Raw genomic sequence first — 19631 nt, 5'->3', positions numbered from 1 at the left:
GCCAAGGATCTTCTGCAGGCTCCGGATGTGGAAGTCCTCAAGGGTAGTTAAGTGCCGGCGGTATGTGGTCCATGTTTCTACCCCATAGAGGAGAGTGGACAGACATACTGCGCTGTATACGGCAATCTTGGTTCCAATTCTCGCTCTGCTGCGTAAACGTCCAAACGATGATGAGGCTTTATTCATACGATTGTGTATTTCAATGTCAAGGGAGCAATTGGTGGACAAAGTGGAGCCAAGGTAGGTAAAACAATCCACTACATTTAGTGAAATGCCATTGATGTGAAGGCTGGGTGGTGTGGGAGTTCGCGACACAGGTTGGAACATGAGCTCTGTTTTTTTATGTTGATCTGGAGACCAAAAGACTGGTATAAGTTAGAAATGGTATTGAGAGCATGCTGCATAGATTCTGAGCTGTGAGCTAGTACAGCACAGTCATCAGCATACTGAAGTTCGCAGATGTGGCGGATATTTGTCTTTGTGTGGGCCTGGAGCCGTCTGATGTTGAAGAGGTTTCCATCGAGGCGGTATTCCACGCGGATGCCATCTTCATGTCGGATGCCTTTGTGAAATAGGCACGTGATGGCAGAAAGGAGGATATTAAAGAGTGCTGGAGCCAAGACACAGCCCTGCTTCACCCCAGCGTTCACCCCAACGAGCTCTGACTGGAGCTCTCCGAAGAGTACTCTGGCTTGCATCCCGTCATGCAGCTGCTGGAGGTTGCAAAGAAACTTGGGTGAAACCCCAAGTTTGGAGAGGTGCTTCCATAGCAACTCACGGTTGACGGTGTCAAATGCTTTGTTGAGATCTATGAAGGCTATGTAGAGGTCCAGGTGATGTTCTCTGCTGTTCTCCATAAGCTGCTTTAATACAAAAATCATGTCTGTGGTGGATCTTGTCTTCCGGAAACCACACTGCGTTTCTGGAAGCACAGACTCTGAGAGATGCTTGACCAACCTACTGAGCATGATTTTGGACAGAATTTTCCCTGCGGTGGAGAGGAGAGAGATTCCTCGGCTATTCCCACACGCTGTTTTGTCCCCTTTCTTTTTGTAGATTACAATGATGTTGGCATCCTTCCAGTCCTGTGGGAGCTTCCCGTGTTCCCAGATGTTATAGATAAGGAGGTGCAGACGGCGCGTGAGGAGATAACCTCCATGTTTGTAAACTTCTGCAGGGATGCCATCAGGTCCAGCACTTTTGTTGTCTTTAAGGCTCATGATGGCTTGCCTGGTCTCTAAAAAGGACGGTGGGGTGTCGAGGCTCATGATTGGCGGCAGGTCTGGAAGATTGTCCAGAATTTTTGAGTTGACGGGGTTGGTGGTATTGAGAAGGGTCTCGAAATGGTTTGCCCAGCGAGCAAGGATCTCATGGCGGTCCTTAAGGAGCACAGAGCCATCAGCAGATTGCACTGGAGAAAGTTTTTGCTTTCCAGGGCCGTACAGTTCTTGGATGGCATTGTAGAAACCCTGGGTGTTGTTACAGTCTGCCAGATATTGGATCTCATGTGCCTTCTGCAACCACCAGGTGTCCTCCATGACACGGAGTGCCCGCTGGGTTGCTGCCCTTGCTTCAGTAAATATTGCTTTCCGGGTGTGAGATGTGGGACAGGACAGAAGAGCTTTGTGGGCCTCATGTTTTGCTTTTAGAATGGACTGTATTTCATCCGAGTTTGAATCGAACCAATCCTGGTGTCTTCTCCTTGACTGTCCAAGCACTGCTGAGGCTGTGCTGTAAATAGCACAGAGCTTGCCAGTCGACCGGTCCCTCTGGGATCTTGTCGAGTTTTTCGGCGAGGAGATGTTGAAGGTTGGCTTTGATGGTGGGGTTGGTCAGTGCTGTGCAGCAGAGCTTTCCGTTGGGAGCTGTCCTTGGACGACGGGGATGTATTCGTATGAGGAGTTTGGATCTGACCATATGGTGGTCAGTCCAACACTCAGCTCCACGCATGGCACGGGTGATAAGGACATCCTGTATGTCCTTCTGACGGACAATCACATAGTCCAGGAGGTGCCAATGTTTGGAGCGGGGGTGCTGCCAAGTGGTCTTGAACCTGTCTTTCATTTGGAAGATGGTATTCGTAATGACCAGGTGATGCTCTGCACAGAGGGAGAGTAGCCAAAGGCCATTGGTGTTCATCTTTCCCACTCCATGCTGGCCAATAACTTTATTCCATACGAGATGTTCAATGCCTACCCTCGCATTGAAATCTCCCATGATGAGGAGCTTATCCGTGGCCGGAGTTTTCTGCGGGATGGTGTCCAGAGCTCCGTAGAACTCGTCCTTGACAATGTGGTTGGCATCCAGAGTTGGTGCGTAAGCACTGATGAGCGTAGCAAAGCGTCCCTTTGCCAAGGGAATGCGCCAGGTCATCAGCCTTTCATTGATGCCAATAGGGGATTCCGGAATGCATTGCAGCAGTTGGGACTTCACAGCAAAGCCAACTCCATGGATACGGAGGTTGCCTTCGGGGACCCCTTTCCAGAAGAAGGTATACCCTGCACCAACCTCTGTCAGGGAGTCTTCTCCATGTAGTCTGGTCTCGCTGAGGGCTGCAATGTCGATGTTGTATCTTGCGAGCTCCATGGCTACAAGTGCTGTCCTCCGGTGGGGCCTCTCAGTGGTTTGAGCCAGGTCCAACAGCGTGTGGACATTCCACGAAGCAATGCTTAGTTTTTTTGTGATTCGTTTTTTGAAGTTTCGACCGCAGGAGGGATGCTCCGACGATTGCGGTTTACCGTCCGGAGTGTGGAGAGCAGACAATTTTTAGACCGCTTTTTCTAGGTCCTTCCCCATCACAGGGGTGAGCAGTGTGGCGCTGCTCAGACACAATGGAAGCTGCCGAGGAGATGCGCTGCTCCATCCCGCACTATCAACGACCATCACTCCATTGTCGCCTGTGTGCATGGTTTGGCTAGGCACTTCCACCCACATCCTTGGCCTGTGCCCACCGCCATTCCACATCGCCACAGGACTTTGGGTTTACATGGGAGGGGGGGGGGATTGGGGCAAGAAGCTTGCGCAAAGGTAAAGATTAAGGTGAGTGTGTGGGTGCACAGTCCACACTTCCACCATCTTCGCTCTTACCAGATGAGTTTGGTGGCATAAGCATACTCATGACGACCATTTTCTGGCAGGAGTTGCAGGGGGCTGCCGGTAGTCCGGTTTGTTGGACTCCGCCTACGCCTACCCCCGGGTGCGGGTTTGGGATCACTCTTTGTCTGGCCTCTACCCCTCGACCTGTTCGGCTTGGGTGACCCTGCCAGGAGTGCAAGACTCCGGCCGACATAGCTTTCAGGGTCATTGAGGCGCGCCTCACCACAATAAGGTGGTGATCCCAGTCGAGGCACACACACACACACACACACACACACACACACACACACACACACACACACACACACACACACACACACACACACACACACACACGCACACACACACGCACACGCACACACACACTCACACGCTTATCTGGTCAAAGACCGGATAAGCTGAATGTTTCTCTCTCCCAGAAACACTATTTGCCAGATTAGCATGGACCACTTATGACTACGGTGAGGGAGTATGGAGTCTTGCTTTTCGTTGTACACGAATACTTAAACAAACAAGCCTCATCATGGCTTCACTGTGGGTTGTGAGAGTTTGGATCTATAGCACAGTTGGACACTAAGCGAGATTCCAGGTAAGTTTGACCTCAGGCAAAATGCCACATTTCTGGTCAAATGAAATGTGAAATAAAGTGAATGTGAAATAAAGGGCCAATAATGAATTAAATGGACTATAATTATCCCTTTCGCGCACCCTCTAAAGTCTAAACTGATAACACAATAAACTGTCCACTGCAGTAACCGCCATCCCTGAAAGGGTTAAGAAAGATATTGAAGGCATCTGTGTAAGCTCTCACTCGTACAGGAGTGGTCCATCGATGAGAAGGTTTCTTCAGCCGTCATCTGTAGAAGGTTTCGGACGTTTCGCCTCCTATCCATGAGGCTTCGTCAGCGAACTAAAGGAGGCGAAACGTCCGAAACCTTCAAATTTGTACAGATGACGACTGAAGAAACCTTCTCATCGAAAGATATTGAAGGCCTAACTGAAAGATGTAAGAGTGACCTTTCATTGGTTTCCTTCCTTTCTTTATTTCAATTAGTTTTTGACATGCACGAGGAAGACATTCATGAAATTTTAACAGGATGAACTACCACATTACTTCAAATATACATTGAGATATTTTATAATTAATCCAGACACACACGCAATAAAATTGGTGGTATACACATTGCAGCTTCTATAAAGTCTTATTTAAACACGCACACGCACGCACGCACACACACGCACCCCCCCCCCCCCCCCATACACACATGCACACACGCACCCCTCACACATACACGCACACGCACACACAAACACACACGCACACACACACACACGCACGCACGCACACACAAACGCAAACACACACGCGCACACACACACACACACACACACTTTTCTGTAGTGTTTCCTCAACAAATGTGACATTTGTACAAGCACTGTTTTTTAATACTTTTTTCTCCCTCTATTTCTCTTTCGGCTACTATGTCGGAAAACGACAAAAACAAAGGAATTTGGTGAAGATGGTAGACAAATGGAAGTGGTAGACTGTTGGATTATTTTGATCGTTCGCGAATTACCCCAACATAGACTATTAAAAGTGAAGGGAGGAAAGCAACAATGTTTGCACATCAGAGATGACGCCAATATTTGGCCCGGCTGCGTGGCGGTATGCCACCAGCCCAGATGTTTGGCATGTGAGCTGTAGTTTTGCCAAATGGGAGTCAGGAGGGCACGCAATGCAGGCCGAGAAGGATTCTGAAACCTCAATATGAATCCGGAGAAAAATACACTATAAGGCAAAATGTTAGTTCCATTTACACATTACAGTAAAAAGTGGACGGAAATTCTATCGTCAAGATATCTTCCAGTTATCACAACCATGAACATACAATACAATACAATACAATACAATACAATACAATACAACACAATACAATACAATGCAATACAATGCAATGCAATACAATAAAGCCGCACCCATTTCCATTGCAGATAACTAAAGCCAAACAAAATCAACATTTTTTTTTCCTGATGAAATAAGATAGTCTAAGGTTTCTAACACTGTATTGAATGTTTAGGTAGTCCTAAAACTAAATATTCTGTGGGTCCTGCACTTTGAGTGAAAATGACAAAAACCCTGGCACTGAGGTAGACACACATTTTTGTACATCGTCTGGGAGTGAATGAGTTAAAGGACAACCGACAACTCCGGACAAGTTGCGTCCATAATTTGGAAAATCACTTCAAATTACTTCTACTGAGCGCATTTTACAAAGATTTCACCGCATATAGCTATATTTTACGTTTTAAGACATTCATTCAATATTCATGAAGTCTTGTTTTTGAGTTGATGACGATGCCCGAAGTGACGTCACATTCGCCCCTGACCGAGAAAGTGATACACAATGCATTTGTTTACTTTTTTTGTCTGAAAACACCATGTTGATTGCGAAATTAGAAGGAAAACTACATAAATAACGCAATGGTGAATCGTTGTGTGTCACAGCCAATTGCGGAAACGCACATAAAGAAGGTGTAAGTTTACACAAATTCCCAGCTGACAAATGACAAATTGAGCACCAGCGGAGGCTTGGATAGCGGAAGTTTGATGCAAGATGAAAGAGAGCTATTGCCATATTAGTGGAGCAAACCGATGGGACAAACATCCACTTTCGACCATGTCATTTTTTTACTCTGGAGCACTGTCGAGAGAGGAGCTCTCTCTCGTCTCAACATCTGATGTTCGTGTGGCAGTCTCCTTTGTGTGTGCACGTAAAACCCACCCCTCTGTCTTCTACCACGGATTTTAACCAATCACGGGCGGCTTTACGTCTCTGATAAGCGGCTTTATATATTGGATGAAACGCAGCTTGTGCACCATCGTGTGCATTTTCTGGGCACTACATCGGAGTCCAGATCTTCACCGGTTTCATCACTTGCAGACGGCTTGAATTGATACGGAAGGACTTCTTTAATCAATTGCAAACATTAATGCTTTCCTCTTCAGAACTATTTGGATCATATTCCTAACTGGATGAGTAACAAGAAAGCATCTTCTCCGAATCTGAAGCCATTGTTTTGATTCTGGAGCGAGGCAGTTTGTGAAGGAGTATGCTGACCTGACGGCACAAACAAGGGAGCGGGACTTTATGAATCTCCCCCGTTTCGAGCTCATTTGTGGCAGTTTTGGGACATTAAGTCATTTTTATTGGTGTTTTGCATTTGACTAAAAATATCAGCCAACATGTTTTGGGTATTTTAGATGCTATAAAACTTTTTCTGATGTCAGTTTGGAAACAAAAAATGTCAGTTGTCCTTTAAATGAGAATTTAGTAAAATTAGACTTTAGAAAGCATGCTGTCATTAATCGTATTACTGTCATGCAGGAGAGCCCTCACAAGTGAAAATCACGAGCCTCTCTGCCAAGCTCAGGAATGGGCTGGCATTGGATCTAGGACGGCCAAGTTATTACAGAAAAGAAGTACCACAATACCAATTTATGAAGTTATTATTAATACCTGGCATATTTATGGCTGTGCTTTTTCATTTTACACTGCTGTAAAACATTTTTTTGCCTCAAATGATCCATTACCCAAAAAAGCGTAGAAGGCAACAAGCCTTTATTCCATGCCATGTTCGATGTCGTTGACATGGTCTCCACCCTTTTACATTTTTCATTTGTAGTAACCATAATATGATAGGATATCTTGCAGTCAAAGCTCAACCTAGCTCACAAGGAGTTGATGTTGAGCTCACAGTCTTGTCAATCCCCAAGCATGCCGTCTGCACTTTGACTGCCAGTTAAAGAAGTTGCTTGCGGTCGGCTCACACAATAATCGAAGGCTTCTTGTGGTTACACACTGCACTGTCACTCCGCTTTTGATCCTTGGAACTGACTAAATTGCTTGTTGGAGCGGGGCAATTTTTGTCTTGGAGTGAGGCTGTGACCATGAATGGTACGCTTTACCCTACCTACAAGACAGGAACTGAACTTTTTGAGCGCTGATGGACACGAGACACACAGACATAAAAAGTAAGCTTGAGATTGTTTGATTAGTTAGAGGCAATATTATTTTTGTAACATAGTATATACGCCCTAATCACGATGTATTACACGGCTGCATAAGACGCATTCTAAATGCACCTAATCCATGTATGTCATGTAGTATTGGATGGTGATTTTACAATTTGAAATCAAAAGTCATCTCTCCCTCCCTAACTCTTTCCCTCCCTGCCTCCCCCTCACTCCCTTCCTCCTTCCCTCCCTGCCTCCCCCCATAAGATTCAATAAGAATTGAACAGACACCTTTTGTGCATCAGCGTTCAGTCTTATACCATTTTTAATTGTCATTGTGTAAGAGCTGTAACTGTCCTGTAATGAGGTTGGAAATCTGATATGCTGCATGTGAAAAGGACTGCTTGAGGTCATCAAATTGCTGAGAGGATAAAGCTGGTAATTCAGACATTCTATGAAGATTTTTTTATATACAAGTAAACAAAAAACCCACACAGTTTCATGAGTTTTACAGGTATTATAAAAAACATGATTTGGTTTGTTCTTCTTAAGGGGCAACAGAGCTTCTGTGTTAGTGCTTTTACATGAGCTTATTTTCACCTCAGAACTCATAACACATGACTTATTACAACAAAACCCTTCCTGTGAAAACTAGCTGTGCTTTCCCCAACCTTCCCCAACATTTAGAATTTGTTGGGACAGATGTCAGGAACGGAGCATGTTTATTTTATTTCAGCCACGCTGTGACAACAAGCTGAAAAATACACCTCGGTAGACACCAGACGCCTGGCGTCTGAGAACACTGCGCCGTGCGTGCTTTATTAGAACCTGGTAATGATTACACAATTCCATGCATTGCGAAAAATGGTTTCGTTTACAGAGATTGAAATGGTCTTCAGATTTCCAGCTGACCTATCTGATCATCTCAAGGCGAGAGAAATTAGGTGTGGAAGTGATTAATTTAAAAATAGTCGAACTGTTCTCAAACAGTGGCTTGAAAATCCAGAACAGATCGCTTACAGACTCAGTTTTAGCAATATGCAGATTAGATTTTCGTTGTCATTTAATTTCACTTGAAAATAGGTAGGCAGGAACCTTCTGATTATTTGCATACAATCAATTCAAAAATCAGTTTTCCAAACGAGACTTTTCTCTCTCTACATTGTTTACACTTGGACGACATCAGCACAATGACACACCCTGCCACCATGTCCTGTGTCCTGAAATTCATCTGACAGGAGATCACAGACAAAAACAGTGTGAGGATTTTATTTATTTGCTGTTTGTCTCGTCTCTTCAACAAAGAGATGATAAGGTTACGGCCACTGACTTCTGTTTGTCTAATTCTACTCCATTGTCTGTTTATTCCGCAGCGCTCTCTAATCAACACTGTAGTCAATACATCACCAAGCACGGTGAAACGAAGAAATCAATGTCAGTGTATTCTCATGGCACTTGCATCTCTGCCAGCGAGCCCTCATACTGAGATGGAAAGTCATCAAGTGAACTTACCCAAAGGGGATAGACACCTTGTAATTATGTGTGAAGGGTTTCCCCGAAAAGTCTGACTAAAAGTGAAGGATTACCCAAGCAAGCATGTTTTCCTCTAGCACGGTCCACAGCAGTGGCTTCCCCCTTTTGATGGGCCATTTAATAAATAAAAAAAACAGACAAAACAAACAAGAAAATTTAAGAGGGACCATTCATCAATCCTACTTGGTTTTTCACTATTGTTCGCTGAGCTGCAGAGAAAAGTCAGTCTGATGGAGTTTGACTGCTGAAACCCATTTCTATTTAGTTATATTCAACATGGCAAAAGCGTTGTTGTTAATCCGTCACACCTACTTACTGCACAAATAAATGCTGTTGAATTTACTCAATTTTATTTCCTCATCTGGATCCAAATATGTGGGTTTTCTCCGGGTATCCTTTTTTCCTTCCACATGGCAAAAACATTGGACACTGTAAATCCCAGATGTCCAGATTTGGCCCACCACGTGATTTTATGTGGCCCCCGAAAAGCAAATTAACCAATTCAAATTCCATGATGCATACTAAAATCGTTACCAAATTTGAAATTGTGATGTATAATAAAGAACGGCGGGCCGTGGTTTTCATCACTAGGCCTTCAGTCGTGCTATGTCTGAATTAATCCAGACAGAAAAAAGTGTGGTGTGATTTACTACAAGTCCACTAGATGGTAACATCAGCCAGGAAATAACCGACTGACTGACCTTTCTTAATGATGTCGGTTTTTTTGAAAGGTCAGTCTTGAAAATGGCAAAACAAAAACAGTAAATGTGCAACCAAACAAATTTCTTCTCCTCCTTCAGCCATTATGGATTGACTAAACCGCGATTAAATCAACACAATATACAGTAAAGTCTCGTTATATCGATATTCTCTGGAATCGGAAAAAGTATCGATATAACCGGACTAAAGATATATCCGATCCTGCGGGCATGTAATTTTCTCCTTGAGCTCATAGAAATAGTATCGTAATAAGCAGTACTATCGATATAACCGATATCGATATAACGAGACTTTACTGTATTTGCTTATAAAGCTCGCTACTGATACAGTGTGCTAGCTCTGGCCAATATATTTTTGTCACTAGCGGCTAGTGATCAGAGCAGTTTTTGCAAATTATGATTGGCTCGTGACGAGCCAATCATAGTTTGCAAAAACTCTGAAGTTGACCACCGCCTTCAAGAAGGCGTTGGTACCCCTTTTGGGGTGCCAACGAGAAACCTGATTTATTAGAGCAGGTGTCGGGAACCTATGGCTCGCGAGCCATATATGGTTGGTTATAAACGGCTCTTTTGGCTCGCCAATAAAACTAAATACATATTCTCGCTTTTTTTGCTGTTCATTTGCTGTTTGGGCAGCAGTTGGCGGAAAGCGCAATTTTGATTGGATGATACTGACCTATGGCCGTTGATGTCAAAACAGGTAGACACCCCCATTGTGGAAAGAAAAAGTTCTGCCATGATTCTAATTTGCAATGAAACACTACCATGGATGAAACAGTCGAATATCAGTGGCACTTTGACAAGCCCCATGCTAATGTTAGCATCAATATACTTCTGCGAGAGACAGCAGAAAGCAAGTGTGCAAGCTAATGAGCAGTGTGTAGGCTAGCTAACAGTAACTTCGCCTCTGGACCCGGCAAGTTGACTTTCATTCCGATCGTTTGGCTGGATTTTTTGAACCAATCACGAGGAATGGAAAAAAACTCATATGAATGGTGAGTATTATCACAAAGTTATTTTGTTGAAATCACTTGCGTGTGTGTTTGCGTGTGTTTGTGTTTGTGTGCGTATGTGTGTGTGTGTGGCTCTCACTGAAAAACATTTATAAATATTTTACTTTTATGGCTCTCTTAGTCAGAAATGTTCCCGATCCCTGGGTTAGAGCAACAGTTTGATCGACATATTGGATGCGACAGAACTGATTGTGAAGGCTTCCAGGTAGATTTCTGACCCTGTAACAAATGATAACTGAAATGTGATTGTTTTGTTTTACATTATTACAGAGTGAACAAAATACTATCCTAACTTTTTAATTTCAAAATTATTCAGGTATTAATTGTGTACTGTATAAACAATTATACAAGGAGCTGATTAAACATTTACACAGTGTATGATGGCCCTTTGAAAAGAGCTGGCATAGGCTCCGGCATAATCATGAGCCTTGTGAAGATAAGTGGATTTGAAAATGGGATGGATGAAGTTGCTCAATAGTTACGCAGCACTTAGACTGTGCAACTACTTATAACTTAACAAAACTAAAATCACTAGCATCCAGATATTTTTTTGGTGATGTATAGTTTACTTGCATTAAAAGTATATCATTGTCCACCATCCAGATTCTTTTATTTCATATCGCCACATAAAGAAATACAATGAATTAAATTAAACAGAAATGTATTTCAGTGTCTTACATTTTTCACTGACTAAATTCACTTACAATAGGCTCTTTTGGAAACTTCACTTTTCAGTGAAGACAAAAAAACATTCCCCAACCTGTAATATTGATTTTAATTTGAATATTTTCATCTTCTCCCTCATGGCGGTTACCGAGGCTCACAGCCGTATGTCGTGAAACACTTTTAACCAACAATGATCAGATACTTCAGAAACCTCTTGAAATAAATTATTCTTGTAGATCAAGGGAACAGCAGTTCAAGTGTTGAGATTTAACCTCAGGAGAATCTAATTATTTCTAGTCCTACGACTGGTTCATGAAAGCTTGTCAAACTTGCTCAAGGCTAATTGTATCGTTACTCAAAATAGTCTAAGTCACCTGTTGCTGTTTTTTTTGTGGAACAATAACAAGGCAGTTTAATCATAAAGTGGGGTCTTCATTGGACAGAGACTATTTTGATTCCCTTCACACACAGCTTTGTTATTTCACAAGTCTGACTTACAAAACAAGTGCAACGTTCTGTATGTTGTCACTTGTGTGTCTCAGCCAACCGGTTGAATGGGCAGCAGGCATAATTAATGGCTGACTTCAGAACACACCAAACATTGAAGACCAATGACGCTTTGAAACTCACCAAACGGCAAACTACATCCGTATGAGGTTATGACAGTACAAATAACCTTGCACATCAGACGCGAATCATTAGGAAATGCAATGGCATTTTAAAAGTGTGAATTTTACAAATTAGGTAAGGATGTTAGGCTAAAACAATGAAATAGAAACTGGAATAAAAGCCTCAGAGTGTAATGTGCAAGAAGAAAAGTCACAGGAAAGCATTTGCCTGCCTTCTGCAGGGTCCCTGGCACTTTTAAACATAGGTTCCCCTTTTGATTTTCATTTATTATAACATAAATCATCTCGGTATAATACTTGAGACTGTCCACGTGTTTGTTTCACCCCTGAGCGGTGACCTCAATACACGATGCAGTCTTTACACACGACTGTGCCATGGGTGTAAACAGATAAATATGAGGAGTTGACCTCACAGAAATTCCCACTTTAATTAATGCCAGGTCCCCTCACTGTAATTTCACATTTCCTTTATTAGAAATTTGAAAAATGTTATCCCAAGAGACTTTGCGAGTCACAGGGAAATTGTGGCACAATATGTATTTAATTTCCCAGGAGATTCTTGCACAGCAACTATTTAACGACAGGGCAGCGTAGCGGAATGAAACCAAACATAATGCTTTCATTCCTTTTGTAAAGGGGCTTGGTGCCAACATGAAATATTCAGCCGATACAGTTTGGTGTTGACTGGCGACAACGCACATTTATTGACGGTCCCTCTGGTGGGAAATGTGACGACTGTGATACTGAAAAAGATGTCTCTATAATTCACCTTGAACTAGTAAAATAAACTTTGAAATCTTTTTAGATACTCTACTAACAACGATGAAATGGCGTCCAAATTTATTGGTTCAATAAAGCCAAACGCAGTATGCGGTGCTTACAATGTCCAAGTCAAGCAACAGCTTAACGTGATCATCGGCCTTATAACATTTTTAATTTCCTGTAACTTATGCGGCCATTCTTAATAAACGCGGCATATCTTTTTTAATGAGACCTAAATACACAATGAGCTAATTAATAAAAATCTCAGTTGGAGGAACCATTCATATGGGTAGGGTGAAACTATTACAAAAGTTCAGGCGCAGTTGTTTGATATCATCTTTGTGATCTGAACACAGATCCTTGTCTCTCTTCATTATTGAATTACATGAAAAGTCCTTGATTGACTTCAAGTTCAAATTTGACAGGAAGAACTCAATGAGTTGCAACAAAGCCGTTTGAAGCGGTCATTGCCTGCACTTCACATTTCAATATGCCGGGTTAATGTCTCCTAATGTGCTTGTAATATACTGCATGCTACTCAAGATGACACAAATCAATAGATACACTAATCCACCTGTATCCACTTGGGCAATCTCTTATCCTTCTGGATTTTCACACACTAACCTAAAAATCCGTGGAGTGTTCTTCGGGGCAAGTTTCTTATTCCTGTCAGAAGTAAAGGAGATTATTCACGATACTTAAAGCTTCTCCCACTTGGAGTTCAACTTTTTTTCCCCAGCAAGACGAGAGGAACGAAAAGCACAGTTTTGCTCTCGCTGACATTAGTGAGTGCGGTAAACAAACGGGGGTTGTGCAAAGGTCTCCATCAAAGTGTCAGATAGAATGCTCACTTTTTCTTTTCTGACGTCTTTGAAAGGCTGTTATGATGTCTTAAAACTGAACTTTCTATTTGTGTCAAAGTGAAAGAAACATGTCGGCTGAGCGGAGAGCCTCGTATTGTGTTCCAAACAGAGATGTTATTATTTTTCTAAACTGGTTATAATCACGTGTCCTGTGAGGCCCTTCTCAGATGATAAAAAGCACAGCTCTGCCAGCTGTTTGCAACCAGTATTGGCACTCCCGCTACGCTAAGAAATACCACAACCCACCAGTGTGAAGTTTATACAGTTTGAGAGGTGTGTCAGGGGCATCTTTGATTACACCGCAGAGGATTGCTTTCTCTTTTTACTCCTTCTGAAGCAGATTTAGTTACCGAGGCAACCAAGGTCATGGATGTCTCGGTTCGATGCTCGCATTCAACAGGGTCTCAGGACAAAGAAATAAACATTCACAACACTGGTGTCCTTCAGGGTCAGCAAAGAGACAGCGAAGGATCCATTATGTAGTTGTATTTGACATCTTTTCATCATTTTTAATGGATATCTCAAATACCCGCCTCCATACAGCTTATGTTGGGGAAGATCATCATGGTCTTCGGCCGACCACACACACGACACTTAGTGCCACCAACAATGAAGCGTCTCCTCCCCCAAACCAGAGATTTTGTGTGTTACATTTACTGACGTGCAAGAGGTACCATGGTGTAGACATTGCGACTTTAAACAATGTCTGAAATAACGCCTGCCCGGACGCCCGGGGCGTGCAACTTTTACATTGGGCGTGCAACTTAAAAAACGTCTCTGCGCGGGTGGCCGACATTTTCAAGAAAAAAAAAAAAAAACACGCAAAAGACTACTTTTCAAATCATGCGCTTGCTTTATTCCGATTTAGAAATATTCGTTCAGTTCCAAAATTTCTGAATTTCAGTTCGTTTGGCAATTTACATACTCGGCAGCCAATCAGAAGCCTGCATCGAATAACTTCGTGCTTCCGGGCGCATTTGTATATCATTTTCCAAAGTAGACACACAGAGAAACAAGAAAAATGAATACGTGGTTAGGAAACAAGGCAAAACCTCAGCCCCAGAAGAAAGATTCAAAAGAAGCCAACAAAATTTACGACGTTACAAAACGTAAACATACATTAAAAGTATCGTGGAAAGAGGAGTTCACGTGGCTTGTAGCAGACGACACAATGCAAACATTGCATTGTGCAACATGCTGAACAGTGTATGGACAAATGACAACTTGAGCAAAATCATCAGCAAGGCAATGACGTGCCTTTGCATATCACTATTAAAGTGTTCAAACACTTTGAGTATATGAACTAAATTTCTACAGTTTAGTTGGTGCATATAATGTCGAGTCACGTTACATTATAAACACTGTACTACAGTGTTTATTTTATTTTGTTTTTATCAAAACTGTGTGCAGAGGTGAGGCACATAGTTCTCCTTCCTCATGACAAGGGGCGCTGGTGATTACAGAGATTCTTCTTGCGCCTCCTCGGCTGCAGAATAATAGAATTAGTGACAGCAAGCTACAGTAAACAGTTAGCAAGTTAAGTGCAACCATCCAGTCATTTTTTTCGTGTTGCTTGGCCTTATTTTCAGAATGGAGGATTACATATCTAAATTGAAAGAAATAGAGAGACTTTTAAAACTGAAGAAAGATAAGGAAGGTTTCTACATAGAAGGTATCGATGCCTTTGTTCAGAAGGAGCGGCGCATGGACTTCATTTATAAGTAAAGGTAACACGATAATAACGTTTTTTTATTCTTTTTTTCCATGGTACAGTTTATATAAAGAATGTTGACATGACATTTTAAACAAAACACGTTAACTGTTGCCAATCAAATGGTGAATAAGCTACTCTGTAGAGTTCTTATGTTTGTAAATCTGACTGTGATGACGATGCTATGAACCTCACCACACGTCACTGCAGCAAGTGATATTTACAATAAATTAAGCAAGGGATCATTTGTGGTAGGTACATCAATTACTTAATTATTACTTAAGTATTGTTCTGTTATATATTCTGATTATCAATCCTTTATACTTTGCGAAACTGGTTTTTATTTGCGATTAATCGTCTTATTGTGTTTCAAGTTGTGAAAAATGGGCAGGCAACTTTATGGCTGGGCAGGCAACTTTTCAGAGTTGTCTGCCCTGGTGTCTGGTAAATTTTTGTCATGAGTTTCAGACACTGTTTTAAACCTTTGTTTTAATTTTTTAGGAGTGCCAAAGAGAAAGAAAGTATCAGGTGTGACCGTTTGCCTTTCACATCACAAGGAGTTGATAAGATTTATGAGCCTGTGAACTGTTGTTCCATTCCTCTTCAAAGGCTAAGTTGAAGGATATTGACAGGAACTGCTGGAACAATATACTTTATGCATTTGCCACTTGAGATCATTGCAAATATGCTCACATGACGAGTGTCATGTGAGCATATTTAAGTCCGGCGAGTGTGTTGGCCATAGGAAAACCGAATGCATTCAGCTTCCAGGAATTGTAGTACAGGTGTGCTGTCAGAGAAAGGTTCCGTGACATTCTCAATCCTATTAGACAGAGGAGCGATTATCTCTCTGACTGAATATGTTTGACCTGAATCCCATGTTTACTTCAATGATGCTCATGACAGAGCATTCTCCATCGGGAGTTTTCAGAATTGCCCCTTCTACTCCCTCTTCATCAAATGATGATGTTTTAGAAGCATCCAAGAGAGGATAAAACGAGGCGTCTGATTGACCGGAACTCTTTTCTCCCAAACCCTGAACTGTACATGAACGATCTGATTCGAGTCACATCTAAAAGTGCTCAGAATATGATATTGTCACAGGGCCTGCCTGTAATTGAATGGAAAATACAAGACTGGGAAGTTCCCAAAGACACCAAGATTTGCACCCAAGTCGCGGTCGACATAAACGCCATCCAAGTCAAATCTCCCCCTCGTATGCGAGTTGTTGTGACACAGCGAGTCCAAATTCCTCCATCGGTCGGAGCGCTGTGTGACATGATCCTCGACAACTTTTCACATCAGCGGAGGGATTAGAGGCATAAGGTTTACGCTGTCCCCGCCTGTATCCGGGATAACATTTCTGATTCAGCAATTTAAACTAATTTCAAGGCTGGCTCTGCAGCAATTTTCTGGATCAATGGAATGTCACAGCACTCTTGGTCACATGCTCTTATCCCAGCTAGAGAACACACCAGGATTCCGTGCTAATTTAAGGCTTTGAAGGGTTGGAGAGGCTGCACTCACTATACCTGTGATGTAATGACTATTGTTTTGACCTGGAAACGATCAAATTAATGATATTGAGCATGCACATGAAACGACGAATTGGAAGCCACATGTAGTGAATACTTGTATTGTAATTCATCATTCATAAATCATCCTTTTGGAGGACCATTCATGTTCACAGTCACACCTATGGACAATTTGGAGTGTTCAATCAGAAACCCACGCAGACACTATGGCATCCATCCATCCATCCATCCATCCATCCATCCATCCATCCATCCATCCATCCATCCATCCATCCATCCATTTTTTAGAGTTCCGGTTCATGCCCTGAACATTAGCGCATGAAATAAAGAAACCATTTCCACTCTGCTGCTCCAGGCGGGTCTTTATCTATTTGAGTATTTTGTGATCCTTCTGGCTTTAATCTTCGATAAAACAATATTTGTTGCAGCTGAAACATCAAGCTATTAAATGTGACTAATATAAAGTAAAAATAAAAAGACACTGTCTGACAAAATGGAGAATATGTTAATGACCCAATGACTTTTTTTTTCAAGAGATGAGCTATTTCAAGGGGAGTGAATTGAGACAACACAGGAAAATGCACCTTTTCTGGGGTGGGGTTGGGCGTCAGGGTGGGGTAGGGTTCCTCTGGCCTACCGTGTTCCATTTTCTTTTATTTCAATTGAAAATGTCAGAGCAAAGCCATGCAGGCCGAGGAAGCAATTTCCAATTTCCCCAATGACATGACAGCTGTATAAATATATGGTGGCAAATGTTGGAGGAAAACCGGAGGAGGAGGTAGGGGGCAGATAAGGGGGTGAAAGACACCATGGTGGTACTGGCGGAGTAGCGAGGTTAATCCTGCGGTTTAATCTGTGGACGGCGGGAGAGGTGTGGATTTGGGGCGGGGGGGGGGGGGGGGTTATCTCTGCTGCCTGCAGCCGTTGCACTCTTCTTCAGCATCCTGCATCCCTGACGTTTTGACATCATTCAGCACAAGGTGGCGAGAGCCTGGCTGGGGTGAACAGGAAAGTCTCCGCCTCCCCTCTTGCATACCCTGTCATGTGCTGCGGCTTGGTGGTGATGGCCGCGGGAAGTTTGATGGCCCCTGATTCTGTACATCTGCTCTGACCGAGTACTGACAACATCAATTTCCATGTTTCGATGCAGCGCCGATGTGATGGGGGCGGGGGAGGGGGGCAAGGAGAGGTGAAAAATGCTGCAACTCATTGGCCCGCAATCTGATGAGAAGTAGCACACCGAACAGCTGTCAACTACCCCAAGGCATCAAGAAACAACACAAATTCCGTGTGGACACACACAACATGTTTGCGAGCGTGGCTATTTGTGAAAATACTGAAACACGAAGCACCATTTCTCCAGAAAGGAAAGGTTCTTCCAGTTCAGCTTTTTGCTCTCCTTTGTTTTTTGCTACAATGGTACAACTGTCTGCCTACTGCAGAATGCCCAAAATGTCATGTTGAACAATAAACAATTAACACAGCTTCACGAATGAGTCGTCAATACTTCTTGTGTGGATTTATCAGCACTTCATACAGAATTTAGGAATCAGCCATGAATCAAATGCCTCAAACAAAGCATGCAAAATAATATTTTCTGATAACTATTGAATATTTCTTCTCATTTGAGCCGCAAGGGAGCTATAGCAATCTATTGTGGTGGTTTCTGGCATGCACATTATGTACAGCCCTACCTTAACTCATTCACTTCCAGATGTGCAAAAATGTGTCCACTCCAGTGCCATTGTTTTTGTCATTGTCACTCAAATTTCAGGACACACATAATATTGGACTACATAAACATTCAAAGCAGCATAAGAAATCTTACTCTCTTTCATCAAAAAAAAATGTTCATGTCAAGTTTATTTGGTTCTAGAGTTATCTGCAGTGGAAGTGGAGGGGGAAGGGAAAAATATTGCCAGAGGTCTGACGAGCACTTTATCGGCAGCCCCACCTGCAAGAAAAACCAAAACCCGAAAAAATTCCGGAATGGCGATCTATGTCATGTTTCAATTCCAGAATACATTTGGGAATGGCAGTCAATGAGTTAAAACTAATTTCGCCGTGAAATTATTTGATTTTATCTTGTCTTAACTAACAGTTGTCGTTGGTTCATCATGTTATTTTAACCGCACATCTGTCAGTAAAGTTTAGATCATTATCATGGCCAGTTAGTGAACTATGAAAGACATATTTTACACAGAACTATTAGGGCCAGCCTGCCTATCTCCACTGATTTTGCACAGAAGGGTTACTCCCATTAACGCCTACTGAAGACTTAGAATATTGAATGAACATACAACTACATTTTTTGCCATGGAGCTGAATTTCCTGCAGAAAACTCACAAACCTAAAGTGCAAACGAACCTTTTGACTGACGCAGCTATGCCAACGGGTTACTATCTCCAAAATATTTTATAAATTACATTTACTCAAAAGGAAGCAGTTCTCCCCAGTTTACCAATGTGCAGCATATGGAAAATGTCTTCCCAATGGTTTCACCAATCAGTCAATGTTATACATGTGACATAGACATGTTCCCTATTGATTTACTTAAGCATGAATTATTCGTCAGGAGGCTGACAGGAATGAATTTGTGATTGTTTTTACATAAAGTTGCTTCAATGACCTTCAGTGAAATGGGCTTTCAACCACAATAGCTGCCATATGTTTTGCATCATGTCACAGCAAAGACAACCAGATAGTATGACTGAAAGGTGCGTATCGCACGTATACACTATAACCACATCATGACTGCATTGCAGAACAAGCGAGTCGTCCTTTTGTAATTCCACTTGCATTCCCTCCCTCATTTAGTAGGAAAATGCACTTTGGTACAATGTATGGAAAATTAGGAAAGGAATGTTTGTGAACATTCAGGCAAATGTATGCCATTTTGATGGTTATTCTGCGCTTAACATCAGAAGCTATGGTTCTTTCCCAAACCCAGACTCTGTTTCAAGATGACTTTGCTTTCCCAGAGATCTATATAGTAAGCCCCAGGTTATAAAAACTATTATAAAAATATATTTCTACATATGCTATATGGGTTTAATGCTACTGAAGATGGTCAAATCTAGCTTTGCATT

The 19631-nt window shown here is 42.3% G+C and overlaps 1 protein-coding gene across 1 annotated transcript in view; it reads right to left on the bottom strand.

Annotated features, from left to right (window-relative positions):
- asic4a (acid sensing ion channel subunit family member 4a) overlaps positions 1–19631 on the bottom strand; it is a 123668-nt gene that overhangs the window by 31698 nt on the left and 72339 nt on the right. The window lies entirely within an intron of this gene.

The sequence above is a fragment of the Hippocampus bargibanti genome, linkage group LG08 (assembly GCF_051943395.1).
Source record: "Hippocampus bargibanti isolate YZ-2025 linkage group LG08, ASM5194339v1, whole genome shotgun sequence".
Classification (NCBI taxonomy): Eukaryota; Metazoa; Chordata; class Actinopteri; order Syngnathiformes; family Syngnathidae; genus Hippocampus; species Hippocampus bargibanti.
The sequence above is the reverse complement of the archived record's forward strand: the minus strand, read 5'-3'. Positions and strand labels throughout refer to the sequence as shown.